Below are 13,300 nucleotides of genomic sequence, written 5' to 3'. Positions count from 1 at the left end.
TTTGTCAGGCCACCTGAATAAGCATTCTGTAAAAACAAAATGAAACAAACACACAGGATTTTAAACTCAAGGAACTTTTGGAAATACAGCATGTTACACCATCTTTTTCCTGGTGATTCATTGGTCCATTAAAGTTGCTGACAGTAGAGAAATCTGTTTACCTTTGTGTAATCTGGCATTTTCCAATCTTATGTGCCATGAAACCCTTCTATTCAAGTTATTCCTATTAATAATGCCCAGTGGAAATACTTCTGTGACACATACTCTGGGAAACCTTGCAATATAGGGACCAGAAACATGAAAAATCACCATTATTCTATGGTATTGATCTAGATTATTTAGTGCAACTGGTTAGTAATCAGAAATAAAACATACAGCTTTTGGAAAAGAGAAGAAAAATGAAGACTTTTTACAGAAGACCGAAATACCTAGTTTACTATAAAGGTGAGACATTTATTTTGTTCCTCATTTTAGCTCTGGTGACCAGAGTATCTATGTGTAACACAAATGTGTTCAATAAGTTCTTATTGATGGAAGGAAGGCTTCATGGAAGGAAGGATTGATGGAGAGAGGGTAATGAATCTCATGGGATACCAGTATTCTAGAGAAACACCCTAGGGAAGCTGCCTAAGAGCCATGGTTTGATAAGCTTTCTGGAGACTTGAACATGCCCCACATATTGCTTTTTCTCCAAATTCTCATTGCTTAAAATTTTGAGTTTTGCGCCAATGACAAAATATGTGTACTTGATATCTGTCAATCAGAATTTTCTCAACGTAGTACTCCAGGCAACTACTACCAGTTGATTGGCAAGAGAGCTAAAACCATTTCTAATATAATGACTGCCATCTCTAACATGAGCCTTAATATTCCTTTTTCCCCGGTCAAATAACTTATACTTATTTCATAATCACTAGCCTCATGTCCCTAGCATTATCTGAAGACAGATTATTTACTTTTTCCCTCAGGTACTATTGTGGTGGTTTTAAAATGACCATAGTTTTGATATGTATCTTCACTAGATGGAAGACAATTCCTTGCACACCCAGTGTGAGCTGGGGTAGACTTAGTGAATCTCTTCTAATGCAAAGAATATAATGGAAGTGATGGTGTGAGACTTCAAAGACAGGATATAAAAGACACTGTGAAGTCAGGGAATGACAGATGTTGGCGGGGATGTGGAGAAAGGGGAACCCTCCTACTTTGTTGGTGGGAATGCAAGCTGGTGCAACCACTCTGGAAAACAGTATGGAGGTTCCTCAAACAGTTGAAATTAGAGCTACCATTCGATCCAGCAATTGCACTACTGGGTATTTACCACAAAGATACAAATGTAGGGACCCGAAGGGGTACGTGCACCCCAATGTTTATAGCAGCAATGTCCACAATAGCCAAACTGTGGAAAGAGCCAAGATGTCCATCAACAGATGAATGGATAAAGAAGATGTGGCATATATACACAATGGAATATTATGCAGCCATCAAAAGGAATGAGATCTTGCCATTTGCAATGACGTGGATGGAACTGGAGGGTGTTATGCTGAGTGAAATAAGTCAATCAGAGAAAGACATGTATCATATGACCTCACTGATATGAGGAATTCTTAATCTCAGGAAAGAAACTGAGTGTTACTGGAGTGGTTGGGGGTGGGAAGGATGGGGTGGCTGGGTGATAGACATTGGGGAGGGTATGTGCTACAGTGAGCGCTGTGAATTGTGCAAGACTATTGAATCACAGATCTGTACTTCTGAAACAAATAACGCAACATATTTTAAGAAAAAAGAAAAAGAAGAAGATAACAGGAGAGGAAGAATGAAGGGGAGTAAGTCAGAGGGGGAGATGAACCATGAGAGACAATGGACTCTGAAAAACAAACTGAGGGTTCTAGAGGGGAGGAGGGTAGGGGGATGGGTTAGCCTGGTGATGGGTATTGAGGAGGGCACGTTCTGCATGGAGCACTGGGTGTTATGAACAAACAATGAATCATGGAACACTGCATCAAAAACTAATGATGTAATGTACGGTGATTAACATAACAATAAAAAAATTTAAAAAAGAAAGAAAAAAAAGACACTGTGACTTCCTGCTTATTTTTTATCTTTCTCTTTCTATTTCTACTTTTCTCAAGCTCAGATAATTCACTGTGGAGGAAGCTAGCAGCCAGGCTAGAAGCCCATGTGGTGAGGAACTGAGGCCTCCCACAGACAGCCATGTGAGTGAGCAATCTGAAAGTGGCACCTTCAGCCCCAGTCGGGCCATCAGATGAAACTGCAGTATCAGCCAGTATCCTAACTACAACCTCCTGAGAGGCTCTGAGCCAGCCCCCACCAGGTGAGTGACTTCTGGTCTCCTGACCCATAGAAACTAAGCAATACACAATTCCTATTTAAACCATTAACCTACTTAATGGTTTAAATAGGAATTTTAGGAGTTAGGAGCTTTAGGATCATATTTAATACATAAATGGATAACTAATTCAGCAATGGGGTGAAGAACTTTTAAGGAACTAGGACTCATTTACAGCCGCTTTTAAAACCCACCCTCCTCTACTCCCAATTTCTCCACTTCAGTATGACCAAGTTAGCTAGTTATCCATCAATTCCTGTTTTTTTGTTTTTCTTTCTTTCTTCTAAAGCAAGTGTCAGAAAGTTCTTTTAATACATGGCCAGATAGTAAATATTTTAGGCCTTGTGGGCCTTGTGGTCTTTGTCACAACTACTGAACTCTGCCCTTGTAGCATGAAAGCAGCTGTAGATAATATTTAAATGAATGACTATGGCTGTGTTCTAATAAAAGCTTATTTATGGACACTGAAATTTGAATTTCACATAATTTTCACATCATGAAGTGTTATTCTCCTTTTGATTTTTTTTCAACCACTTAAAAATGTAAAAATCATTCTTAGCTTTTAGGTCACTTAAACCCAGGTAGTGGGCCAGATTTGGCCCATGGGTATAGTTTGCTGATTCTTGTATTAAGTTAATAGAATTTTTGATATTTAACTGTCACACGGTGCCCAAAATAAATACATATTTTAGACAATAATCATGTGACCAACTTATGGCTAAGGGGATGTGGGTGAAAATGATGTGTGCAAATTCTGAGTCATGCTCTTAAAGGGAAGTGGTGGACTTCCCCACCCCACCCCCACCTTTATTCCCCTTTCCCACTTCTCATTGGCTACAGTGAAGATCATCTTGGACCAGGTAGATGACAGAAATGTCCTTGCAATGGTGTGCAAACAGAAAGCGCCAGCATTCCTAGCTTTGGATCATGTGCAGTCATACTGTTATAAGGGTGAGAAATAGACTCTATGTTTTTAGATCCCTTTCACACCTCATCAAATGTTAGCTCTCACTAATTTAGCTGGTTAGTCTTTGGCTACCATCTCTTAAGTAAGGACAGGTTAATGTGTTATTCTTTCAAGAATCCCTGGAGACAGTGATTAACAGCTATGTGTGGAGTTAAAATTCATTCTAGGTTACTTATCAAGTCAGGGTAGCCTGGACATAGGATAGCTTTAACTTTTTAAAAAACCCAGAATTTCTAAAAAATTGCAGGTATTTGCCTTTTCTTCTGATTGTTGATTTCCTGCAATTTGGACCTGAACAAATGTGCCTTTGTATCCCTTTTCTCCCACCTCTATCATATTATGGTCAAGAGTGGAACATTATTAATCGAGAGAAACATAAACAGTTCACTCTTTATAATCGCTGAGGAAGAATTAATTCGTATTGTCCTTTGTGGAGCTTATTTATATAAATGAATGGGTTTAAAATCCCCCCCGCAAGATCCCATGGTTCTATGGATCTTCTCATTCATATCACTGAAAGAAAATGTAGTCATAATAGATATACTTGTTTTGTAAACACTTTTTTATTTTCCATAGCAGAACTTGGGGGTCCCAGGCTGTGAACCACAGTGAATAAAAATCCCACAGCCAAAGTCTGCAAACCACTATGAGAATCATCAGCCATCACTTGGCAGCACCAAAGTATCAGGCATTGTCCAAACACAATTGTTTGAGTTCTTGTGCTGACACACAGTGTTTCCCCTTCATCCGCCCACCCCCCCTGCCCCTTCTCTCTCTGCCAAAAACCCAATTCGCTTTAAGTAGGCACAAGCTTCCAAGTCCTGGCTGTTAGTGTCCCCAAGAGATTTCAGGGAGATGCACCCTTGGATGAGGGTTAGAGCCAGAGGCCAGCCAGTGAAGGGAACAGTGTCTGGGTTTTGAGAACAGCTGGAGCTTCGGAGGGAGAAAAGCAGTTTGGCAAATGAGGAAAGAATGTACTTGTCACTTCAAGAGGCAAGAAACTTGGATTTCTCTCCCGCTTCTGCCAGTAAGTGTTTATTGTAAAGGAGAGTGGTGGTGATGGCAGGTGAATTTTGCTTAGGACTTTATGGAATGTTTCATGTTTATTTTACCTTTTCAAAGAGCAGATAAATCTACAAATCCCACAGTATAACTATTTTGAATTCTGCTCTTGTTTTTATTGGATAAGTGAGTGTTCTCAGAGTTATTTTTAAGAATGCTGCCCCTGGCCCATTTTGAAACTCTGCTTGCTTTCCTTGTATGTGAGCTAATATTTGTTGTAGGGATTTTGGAGAAAAGTAGCACAGGGTATTAAATAGAAGGTGAAGGCCTAAGGGAGAAAAGATCCTGTTCTGAGAACATAAGCTGAATTTACGGATGGGGGAAATCAGATGGGCCTGTTCAGACAAAATAGGGACGTGTTAGCTGATACCAGAAGTGAGCTTATGAAAAGTTTGATTGATGAAGTTGGGGGCAAATAAAGTTTTTAAGAAGTCATATTCTTTGGTTGTATCTTGAGTTCTCTGATTTTCTTGGATTCTTATGGAAATGGATAGAACAACAGAGACTATTTTCTCTCTCTGAATTCCCCTTGTTAGACTTGGAAAGTGTCACCTAATTTTAAGTATCACTTACAAAATGAACAAGTTCAATATTAATATTCAAAAAATAATAATTGTTACCATTTCAAGGTCTCTTATCTCCCTTTCTCAATTCCCAGCATTTTTGTCTACTTCAGGATTCTTCTTTTAACTGTATCTATGTTTTCCTTTTGTTTTTGTTTTTTTTTTTAATTTGGCAGTGAGAAAGTTCATTAGCTGGGTTTGGGGGCACAAACACATCTAAAGTTAAAATAGGGAGTCAGTGGGAGGATTGGAGGGGCAACAAATATTTCTTGAGTTCTGTCTGTGTGACAGACCTCTGTACTAGTTCCTTTCCTTGTAAGAATCTGTGAAGTATAAAATATTATGCCCATGTTAAAGAAAGGGAGACTGAGACTCATAAAAGGTCCTCATAAATTGCCTGATATTATCTGATGTTCTGTTAAATAGTAAAGTCAAGGTATCTGGATTTAAGCATGATTTTTATTCTGAAGTCCATATTATTTCCACTGCCACACTTTTGTCTACAAGATAAAAATCTGGGTCAATTATGTTTAAATTGATTAATCACTAAAAACTGATTGGTCACAAGTAATCTGTATATTACTCTTCTCTTGCTAGTGCATTGTGATTCTAGATAATGACACTTAGTTGCAAGGATGCAAGGGACCACAGAGTCTTCAACTATATAGTCCCTTTGAGTCCCCAAATTTTCCCCAACTAGTAGTACTTCTTGAGAGAAAAATAATACATCGTGGTCTATTTGTCACTAACCACAATGAATTTCTTGGCCTGGCAAAGTTCATGCAAGCCACTTCAGAGTTATGGCCTCTTCCACATCAAACTGTGTGATAGCCTAACCTTTAACTTGGGTACTCCTCTCTGAGGCCAAAGTGCCAGGTTTCACTCAGCATCCATAGTATGAATCGTAGCAACTGTTTTCAAAGTATCTTTTGGGCTGCTGTTCTTAGAAGGGGCTTGTGAGCAAAGCAGGAACTTAGAATTTCACAGATTCCTTCCCAACACAAGAACAGACAATGGGCATGTGAAGAAGTCAGTGAACTTCAGGGAATATCCTTGTAGCAACATCTTTTGCAGTCTTCTTTCTCCATTCACCAGCATCAAGAACATCACCAGTGGGTTGATGTATTGTTGTTTTTCTTTTTAATTTTTAAAAATGTTTAAATATTATTAACTTATCTACTTATTAGGTTTTTCATTTTAATTCCAGTATAGTTAACATACAGTGTTATGTTAGTTTCAGGTGTACAATATAGTGATTCAACACTTCCATTCAACACACAATGCTCATCACAAGTGCCCTCCTTTATCCCCATCACCTATTGCACCCATTCCCCCCACCCACCTCCCCTCTGGTGACCATCAGTTTGTTCTCTGGAGTTAAGAGTCTGTTTCTTGGTTTGTCTATCTCTCTCTCTCTTTTTTTCCTTTACTTGTTTGTTTTGTTTCTTAAATTCCACATATGAGTAAGAGCATATGGTATTTGTCTTTCTTTGACTGACTCATTTTGCGTAGCATTATACTCTCTAGTTCCATCCATGTTGCTGTATATGGCAAGATTTCATTCTTTTTATGACTGAATAATATTCCATTGTACAAATATACCACATCTTCTTTAGCCTTCATCTGTCAATGGATATTTGGGCTGCTTCCATATCTTGGCTACTGTAAATAATGCTGCAGTAAACACAGGAGTGCATGTATCCCTTTGAATTAGTGTTTTTGTATTTTGGGGATAAATAACCAGATTGCTGGACTGCAGGGTAGTTCTATTTTTAACCTCTTGAGGAACTTCCATACTGTTTCCCACAGTGCCTGCCCCAGTTTGCATTCCCACCAGCAGTACACAAGAGTTCCTTTTCCTCCACATCCTTGCCAACACTTGTTATTTCTTGTGTTTTTTATTTTAGCCATTCTGACAGATGTAAGGTAGTTTTATTGTAGTTTTGATTTGCATTTCCCTGATGATGAGTGATGTTGAGTGATGTTGAGTATCTTTTCATGTCTCTGTTGGCCATCTGTATGTCTTCTTTGGAGAAATGTCTGTTCATGTCTTCTGCCTGTTTTTTAATTGGATTACTTAGTTTTTTTGGTGTTGAGTTGTATACATTCTTTATATATTTTGGATACTAAACGTTTATCAGATATGTCATTTGCAAATATCTTCTCCCATTCAAAAGGTTGTCTTTTAGCTTTGTTGGTGGTTTCCTTTGCTGTGCAGAAGCCTTTATTTTGATGTAGTCCCAATAGTTTATTTTTGCTTTTATTTTCCTTGCCTCAGGAGGCATATCTAGAAAGATGTTGCTATGGCTAATGTCAGAGAAATTACTGCCTGTGCTCTCTTATAAGATTTTTATGGTTTCATGTCTCGTATTTAGGTCTTTAATTCATTTTGGGTTTATTTTTGTGTATGGTAGAAGAAACTGGTCCAGTTTTATTCTTTTGCATATAGCTGTCCAATTTTCCCAACACCATTAGTTGAAGAGACTGTCTTTTTCCCGTCGCATATTATTTCCTCCTTCGTTTAAGATTAATTGACCAAATAATTGTGGGTTTATTTCTGGGTTTTCTATTCTGTTCTATTGATCTATGTGTCTGTTTTTGTGCCAGTACCATACTGTTTTGATCACTACAGCTTTGTAATATAACTTGAAGTCTAGAATTATGATACCTCCAGTTTCGTTTTTCTTTTTCAAGATTGCTTTGGCTATTCAGGGTCTTTTGTAGTTCCATACAAATTTTAGGATTGTTTGTTCTAGTTATGTGAAAAATACTATTGGTATTTTGATAGAGATTTCATTAAATCTATAGATCACTTTGAGTAATATAAGCATTTTAACAATATTCTTTCAGTCCATAAGCATGGAATATCTTTATATTTCTTTGTGTCCGCTGATGTATTGTTTTGAGTGTCTACTTTGTGCTAATCATGGTGAGAATATTAATAATTTTTAGAAATTAGAAAAATACTTAACTCTCAGAGATTGTCACTTTGCTGTGTTCACAAATATAGTAGTCAACACAAATACTGCCTAAGGAGTCTCTCAACCACTATAGAAATGTAGAAGTATTTCTTATAATCCAGAATGTTTAATTAATCAGAACTCTTATTTTCCAGGCATTCTGAGTAATCAATACTTTCCTGTCATTTGCACTATGACACATCTGGGTTGTTCAGTATACTTTATTTTGAATCTCTAACATTATGTGAGATATACACAATAAATATGCATTTAAATAGTCACAGCAATGATCGTAATAAATTCCAAGTGGGGATGGTGTGCTCTAATTCTCATGAATTGAGGGATAATATTTCTATATTATTGTTTTCTATAGCAAGACCTAAAAACAGCTGTATGTGTCTGGTAATTTAAAAGTTTCAGCAAGGGGCACCTGGGTGGCTCAGTTGGTTGAGCGACTGCCTTCGGCTCAGGTCATGATCCTGGAGACCCGGGATTGAGTCCCGCATTGGGCTCCTTGCTCGGCGGGGAGTCTGCTTCTCCCTCTGACCCTCTTCCCTCTTGTGCTCTCTGTCTGTCATTCTCTCTCTCTCAGATAAATAAAAAAATCTTTAAAAAAAATAAAAGTGTCAGTAAACTGGGGCACCTGGGTAGCTCAGTCAGTTAAGCATCTGACTCTTGATTTTGGCTCCGGTCATGATCTCAGGGTCTCATTGATTGAGCTCCACATTCGTCTCCACACTCAGTGAGATTCTCTCCCTCTCCCCCTGCTGCATGCTCTCTCTCTTTCTCCCCGTCTCTCTCTAAAATAAAAATAAATAAATCTTTTTTAAAAGTTCCAACAAACTAATCCTTGATAATAATACTTATTTCTCTTAAGGATTAAATAACTGGAAGTTTAATTTTGCAACTACATTTTAAAATAGCATATATCATATAGAATTGCTGATATGGGTATAGTAGAACTTTGCTATTAAATCTACTGTATAAAATATGTAAAAAGATTTGTCTCTTGACCAAACTGTACTTATAGGGCAAAGTGGATCAGAAGAGTTATCAAGGGTAACACAACTCTACAGGCTCACATTGCTGTTGCTTTATTGTAAAATTGAATCTATTGTAATAGATATACTTTTATGTGTCTAAAATTGAAGAACCTATTTATAGATATCATACTCCAATGTGTTAGTGATTCACTGAATGAATTGTTAAATAAAAGAATATTTATTAAAGGACTATTTTTAGTAGGTTTCCTAGTTTGGGAGAAGATGATTTGCAAATGGTATATCTGATAAGGATATAAAGAACTTATATAAAGAACTTACACAACTTAACACACATAAAAAATCGAATTAAAAAATAGGCAGAGCTTAACTACACTCAATTAAAAAACATGGGCAGGAGACCTGAACAGGTATTTTTCCAAAGAAGACATACAGATGGCCAACAGACACATGAAAAGGTGCTCAACATCATTAATCATCAGGGAAATGCAAATCAAAACCGTGATGAGATATCACCTCACACCTGTCAGAATGGCTGGAATAAAAAAGACAAGAGATAAGTGTTGGCAAGGGTGTGGAGAAAAGGGAACCCTTATGCAGTATTGGTGGGAATGTCAATTGATGCAGCCACTGTGGAACATAGTAGGGAGGTTCCTCAAAACATGAAAAATAGAAATACCATATGATCCACTAGTTCTACTACTGGGTATTTACCCAAAGAAAACAAAGCACTAATTTGAGAAGATATATGCACTCCCATTTTTATTGCAGCATTATTTACAATAGCCAAGATATGGAAGCAACCCAAGTATCCATCAATAGACGAATGCATAAAGAAGATGTGGACATATATACAATGGAGAATATTACTCAGCGATAAAAGGAATGAAATCTTGCCATTTGTGATAACATGGGTGGATCTAGAGGGTATTACACTAAGTGAAATAAGGCAGAGAAAGACAAATACCACGTAATTCCACTTATATGTGGACTCTAAGAAACAAAGCAGAACAGACCCGTAAATACAGAGAACAAACTGATGGTTGCCAGAGGAGAGGATGATGGGAGGATGGACAAAATGGGTGAAGAGGAGTGGAAAGTGCAGGCTTACAATTATGGAATGAATAAGACATGCGAATAAAAGGTACAGCATCGGAGGGGATAGTGTCAATGGTATTGTATTAGCATGGTATGGTAACAGATGGTAGCTACACTTATGGTGAGCATAGCATCAGGTATAGACTTGCTGAATCATGTTATACACCTGAAACTAATATAGCATTGTGTGTCAGCTATACTTCAATTAAAAAAAAATATAAATGTTGGGTATATCAAGTAGTCAAAACCAAGTCTGGGCTTTTCTAGGACTCTGGATTACCACCAAATGTGGTCTGGACCTCGCCTTTTGGCCTAGGTACTCAGTTTTGTTAATGCTTGAATTTCCTGTCATCCGGGAAACAGAGCTTAGCAAATCTGCCAAAGCTTTGTGTATAGCAGCATAGCAGAGAGATTAATCATGTGGGTTGCTGAAGATAGACTGCTTGATTAAACCTTGACTTTGCTTTTTACTAGATTTTGAACTTGGTCACAGTATTTGACCTCTGAGTCTCAGTGTCATCATCTGGAAAAGGTAGGATAATAATAGTACCTCATATGTTACTATTGTTGTGAAATAATGTGAATAAAATGTGAAGTGTGAATGAAATGATGCTTCTCAAACACTTAGCCCATTTCTGGCAATACTAACTCCTCAGTAAATGTTAGATGGCGACAATGATGTTGTGGATTTTCATCGTTCTGTTATTATCATTACTATTTTTATTTTTGTATGTAAAGCAGAAAGTTAATATATAAATTTATAATAAAGCGTAGTATAGTACCTGGAATGCTTGGGTAGCCTCTCAGTAGTACTTAATTTCTTGGTTTAAGGATAATTTAGATATAGAACTGGTAGAAAGCTGTAATGAGGTCAGAACAGATGAACATAGGGGAAGGGAAGGAAAAATAAAATAAGATAAAGACAGAGAAGGAGGCAAACCATAAGAGACTCTTAACTATAGGAAAAAAAAAATGAGGGTCGCTGGAGGGGAGGTGGGTGGGGGGAAGGGATAATTGAATGCTGGGCATTAAGGAGGGAACTTGATGTAATGAGCACTGGGTGTTATATGCAACTGAGGAATCACTAAATTCTACCCCTGAAACTAATAATACGCTATATGTTAACTAAATTGAATTTAAATAAAAAATAAAAAAAATTTTAAAAAGATTAGATTATGTACAAATTAAAGGTAATTTTTTTATTTGTTTTGTTTCATTTTTTGCTTTTAGCTGCCATTACCTCACCTTAACATAGTAATCTCTGGTTATCCCTGCTGGTAGAATGCTGATTGGCCACTATATTTATTGTTGATTAATTCTTTTTATTGAGGTGAAATTCATATAACATAAAATTAACCATTTTAGAGTGTATAATTTATTGGCACTTACCATATTCATAAAGTGCAAACACTTCCTCCTAGTAGTTACAAAACATTTTTATCACTCCAAATAAAACTTCATACCCATTAAGTAGTCACTCCCTATTTCCTGCTCCCCCTAGCCCCAGGCAACCACCAATCTACTTTCTGTCTTTTGGGATTTATTTATTTTGGATATTAAATGTAGGTGAAATCATACAATATGTGACGTTTTTTATCTAGCTTCTGTCACTAAGCCTAATATTTTTGAGGTTCATCTGCATTGTAGCCCGTATAGGTACCCCATTTCTTTTTATGGCTGAGTAATATTCTGTTGTATGTATAGGCAATATTTTGTTTATCTGCTTATCTGTTGATGGTCTTTGATTAATTTTTAAAAGTAGAAAATTACTTAATAAATACAGCCCAGTAGAAAGATACTTTCAACATGGGATTCAAAAGGGAAAATGTTAGGATCATGAAACATAAATGCTACATTTACCTTAGCAACCATTGGATCTCCAGTGACTAGTGCAGAATGTGGCACACAGGAAGTACTCAATAGATATTTATTCTATGCATGAATGAATAAATTACTGTAATATGATGTTAAAAACTGACTTACAGGTAGAATCAGTGCTCCCCATTGCACAAAGCCAACTAAAAAGCAGAGGGTGAGGGAGCTCATTGACAGAGTCCGTGCAAGTCAGCCATAGAGGCACAGAGCAGTAGGGAGAAAGGGATCTGGAGGAGCAAACTAAGAAAGCCATCATATGCACCAAAAAGTCACTCAGGTCAGAAAGGGGCAAGTAGCTGCATCTCTCTTCTTATTTAGGGCCATAGAGGAATGAGTGATGAGTACCATACACATATACCCATGTTTGTGCTTTTCTCCATTAAACCTTACATTCTGGTTATAATACAGGAAAGCCAAAAAAGTAATATATAACAACTAATGATTTTGATTAGCATACAGTTACAATTTTGGAAACTGCTGAAATTTAAGACCCACAGAGTGACAGTAATGATGCTAAATTTTAAGAAAAATTGAAGCTTGCCACACTATATATATCATATGCCCTAGATCTGATTGCAAAGAAGCAAAATAAACTTTATAGAAACTGTGCCAGTTTAAGGAGTCTGGGAAAGGATCCTTGCTGAAAGAGCTCACCATACATTTGCAAACATAAATCAACTTTAAGACAAAATTTTCCTTGAATGTGGTAGTTGAAGAATGAATTTTCTTTGTTAGCCTACTTATGAGCATAATCAGAATACTTTCACCACCCAAAGCACCATTTAGTTATTCTCATGATTGTAATGAATTTACTCTGCTTCAGGATTGCTTTATGTCCCACATGCTATCATTTTTTTTAAATCTGGGAGTAATACTTTTATCTGGCTAGCATAATTCAAGATTGGAACATAAGTGCTTATGCATAGTTTTCAATAATAGTTTTGTGATTTATGGACTTGCCAGGAATTAGATGAGGTCTTTACACCCAGCAGTTTGACATATTTTATTAAACAATATAAAAAATTAAGAGGTGGGGAGACAGAAACATATGTAAGTAGAAGACAGGAAAGTAAGTTCTATGAGGAATGGCTAAAGCAATGAATATAATTTAACTTAAAGAAGGGGTATTTGAAGAAAATGCTGACTAACTGGATCTTTCTCTTTATTGAGCACATGGGATAATGAAATTAATCAGTATAAGTTAAGAATATGAATACTGGATTCGAAGAGACTTAGGTGAGAGTCCCATCTCCAAATACTTATTAGCAGTCTATAACTTTGGGCAGTTTCCTTAACTTATCTGACTTTGGTTTTCTGATATGAAAAATACAGATATAACAATAATTATCTGATAAGGTGGCTGTGAGGATTAATGAGCTCAGCTTTGCACCCTGAGGCACAGTAAATGTCCACGAAGCTATTTTTAT

The 13,300-nt window shown here is 36.9% G+C and overlaps 1 long non-coding RNA gene across 1 annotated transcript; it reads left to right on the top strand.

Moving 5' to 3' along the window:
* The first annotated feature begins 366 nt into the window (after positions 1-366).
* LOC113924882 lies at positions 367-10,532 on the top strand. The gene is made up of 3 exons (XR_003520837.1): positions 367-444; positions 2,135-2,332; positions 10,473-10,532. It is a non-coding gene; the product is annotated as an uncharacterized LOC113924882 (long non-coding RNA).
* The last annotated feature ends 2,768 nt before the right edge of the window (positions 10,533-13,300 follow it).

The sequence above is a fragment of the Zalophus californianus genome, chromosome 2 (assembly GCF_009762305.2).
Source record: "Zalophus californianus isolate mZalCal1 chromosome 2, mZalCal1.pri.v2, whole genome shotgun sequence".
In the NCBI taxonomy this organism is placed as follows: Eukaryota; Metazoa; Chordata; class Mammalia; order Carnivora; family Otariidae; genus Zalophus; species Zalophus californianus.
The sequence above is the reverse complement of the archived record's forward strand: the minus strand, read 5'-3'. Positions and strand labels throughout refer to the sequence as shown.